Below are 3,406 nucleotides of genomic sequence, written 5' to 3'. Positions count from 1 at the left end.
CAGTGAGTGGTAGATATAGATTAAATAATTTTTTTTCAAAACTAAAAACCACCTTAAATAAAAATTAATCACCATTTATGATACGAATATCAAACTGTTTTAATATAGCTATTAGTGGAATTCAATTGTCAATAATTTTTAATAATTTATTATGATAGAATATCAAACTATTTTAATAATGCAAATATTAGTTGAAATCTTATCATTATATTGGAATGAATAGCCTATTAAAAATCATCCCATTATAAAAAGGGTAATGATAACGAGTGCCCCGGTCATCCCATTATAAAAAGGGTAATGCTAACGAGTGCCCCAGGGCACTGGTTATGAGATTAAAAAGGTAAGTAGAACATTGTTTAATAGATTAAAAAGATAAATTTTTTACCTAAAATATATGTATTTAATGCATTAAATACATAAATAATTAATTTTTCTAAAGAATATTATATTTATTCAATGCATTGATCTAGAATAATTTCTTTATTTTGAATGTATTTCGTTAGCATGAAGTGCATTTTGGGAAAATGAAGTGCATGTAGGAATAAGTAATCTATTAAATTAATAAATAAATTTCATGTTTGTCGGTCTTTTGGGTGGTACTTCATGTTTGTTATCATCCGCAATAGACGTTCCACCTGAGCATAAATTTGTGCGAAGGTTTGAAAGCCAATATATTAGCGTGAATTAATATAAAAAATTTACTTCAGTCAATCACAATAGAAAACATAATTCAAAGTAAAATTTGATCGATAATTAAAATTTACCAATGAAATCCTTCTCATACTCTCCTTCTTATCTGTAGTAGCAACATAAGGAGCCTTCTCCGGAAATAAACGCAAAAAATAAAATGACGTTAAAATCATAAATTGAATTATCATAATAATCAAATTAACTGTGATAAACTATGCAAATTTACTCAAAACAACGCAGTAAACACAATCAAACATAAACACAAAAATAAACAATTAGAATTAGAAATCAATTAGGGTTTAAATTTAAAAATGGGGATTACCGTGAATTTGATGATAAAAAATTTGACCTTACATCAACGATAGAACAATAGAAAAACATAACATCTATGAATTAGAGGCCATCAGCGATTTTCTGAGATGTTGGCATCATTATTAGGTGGTGGGATATTTGAAATTTTTCTGTAGTAGACGAAGAGGAAGAAGAGAAGATGAGAGAGAGGAAGAAGAAAATAAAGAAGAAAACATATCCATAGAGAGAGAAAGAGTGAAAGAGAGAAAGGATGAGAAAGAAACCATTTTCAATAAACCGTGAGTTGAATGAGAAATACAATTATTGAATACCTATGAGAAATACAATTATTGAAGACCTTGGTATTCTATAACCGCCACGTTATGGAGAAATTGGAAGTGGAGAACGAAAAAGAATATGAAGTTTTTGGAAGAAAAGATTTGCTAGGCCATGAGAAAGCCACGTGTCGAATTTTGGGAAGAAAAGAGTCAATTTTTTTATATGATAAACTAGTGTCTTACCCATGCGTTCGCACGGGTACTTGTCGTTTCCGCGCATTGTGATTGAGGGAAATAAAAGATGATACCGAAAATGTTATTTTGTTCAATATAATTATTGCAGAAGTAAATGTCCTAAAAACAAATGTGTAAAATATAGAAATTTCTTTTCAATAGGTTTAATAAATATTATTTTACCCTTAATATTCAATATTTCGATCAGTAACTTAATGTTTCCGTTAATATTCAATATTTTGATTAGTAACTCATGTTCTCGTTAATATTGAATATTTTATTCAGTAACTTCATGTTCCCGTTAATAGTCAATATTTTGATCAGTAACTTAATGTTCCCACTAATACTCATTATACTGATCAGTAACTTCGTATTCCCGTTAATATTCCAAATTTGTTCCCGTTAATATTTAATATTTTGATCATTAACTTCATCTTCCCGTTAATATTTATTATTTAATCAGTAAGTCCATGTTACCGTTAATATTAATTATTTTGATCAATAACTCTGTGTTCCCGTTAATATTTCAAATTTGTTCCTGTTAATATTCAAAAAAATTAAAAGGAAAAGGTATTAGTAAAAGATTAAATATGGGTTAAAATTGAAAAGGTTATAAAAATTCTAATATTAAAAAAATTGAATATTGAAAATAAAAAGTAATTAAGAAAATAAAGTTTATATGTTATTTTATTAATATACAATAAAAATTGGAAAGATCAATTATATGACTTAAATTATTAATGTTTTATCAATAGTAGAACAAAATGTGACATGCATAAAGAACAAACAACACAATGTCGATTGTCCAATGCAATAAACTTATTCACATTTACTTTTAACTTACTAACATTGGTTTCCGTTAAGATTGAATATTTTAATTAATAACTACATGTTCCCGTTAATATTCAATAGTTTGATCAACAACTTCTTGTTCCGGTTAATATACAATATTTTGATCAGTAACTTCATGTTTTCATTAATATTCCATATTTCGATCAATAACTTCATGTTTATGTTAATATTCAATATTTTGATTAGTAATTCATGTTCTCATTAATATCAAATGTTTTATTCGGTAACTTCATGTTCCCGTTAATATTCAATATTTTGATCAGTAACTTCATGTTATCGCTAATATTCATTATTTTGATCACTAATTGCATATTCATGTTAATATTCTAAACTTGTTCTTGTTAATATTCAATATTTTGATCAGTGACTTCATGTTCCCGTTATTATTTATTATTTTCATCAGTAACTCCTTGTTCCCGTTAATATTCATTATTTTGATAAATAACTTTGTGTTCTCGTTAATATTCCAAATTTGTTCTCGTTAATGTTCAAAAAATTTATCAGTAACTTAATGTTTATGCTAATATTCAAAAAAATCATCAGTAACTTCGTGTTCCCGTTAATATTCAAATTTTGTTAACAGTTAGAATAATATATTCATTGTTATTATCTTTAAAATGCAACAAATATTTTTTTCTATTATATTACTATTATTATAGATTTTTTATCATAAAATATTTTATTAATGCTTTTTGTTATTTTATAACTAAAATATAATTATTTATTATCATACTACTAATATGGCTCTATATTTATTCCAAAAAATATTTTCGATTACTATATCTTCTTGTATTAAAAAAATAAAATATTTTTATATAAATTATAATCTTTATTATAATTATATAATAATAAAATATTAATATAACTATATAATAGTCACAATCCTTAGTACGACTATATATTATTATTATATATTTATTTTAATCATTTTAATTAATACGAAATTATATTAATTAATTTATTTTCTATTATTTATAAAACAACCATATATGTTTGTAGAAAATATTTATCAAATAAATATAACTATATTCACGCTTTAAAGTAATATGGGTGTTATGTTT

The 3,406-nt window shown here is 24.7% G+C and overlaps 1 long non-coding RNA gene across 2 annotated transcripts; it reads right to left on the bottom strand.

Annotated features, from left to right (window-relative positions):
- Positions 1-214: 214 nt before the first annotated feature.
- On the bottom strand, positions 215-1,436 carry LOC131599242 (uncharacterized). Of its 2 annotated transcripts, XR_009282662.1 has the most exons (4): positions 1,314-1,436; positions 1,013-1,151; positions 765-818; positions 215-635 (listed from the first exon to the last, which is right to left on the bottom strand). It is a non-coding gene; the product is annotated as an uncharacterized LOC131599242 (long non-coding RNA). The 2 variants fall into 2 exon arrangements; XR_009282661.1 differs by lacking the exon at positions 1,314-1,436 and having other exon boundaries at positions 1,013-1,294.
- Positions 1,437-3,406: the final 1,970 nt, after the last annotated feature.

This window comes from Vicia villosa, linkage group LG4 (genome assembly GCF_029867415.1).
Source record: "Vicia villosa cultivar HV-30 ecotype Madison, WI linkage group LG4, Vvil1.0, whole genome shotgun sequence".
In the NCBI taxonomy this organism is placed as follows: Eukaryota; Viridiplantae; Streptophyta; class Magnoliopsida; order Fabales; family Fabaceae; genus Vicia; species Vicia villosa.
Note: the sequence above shows the minus strand (reverse complement) of the source record. Positions and strands in the feature narration are given on the sequence as shown.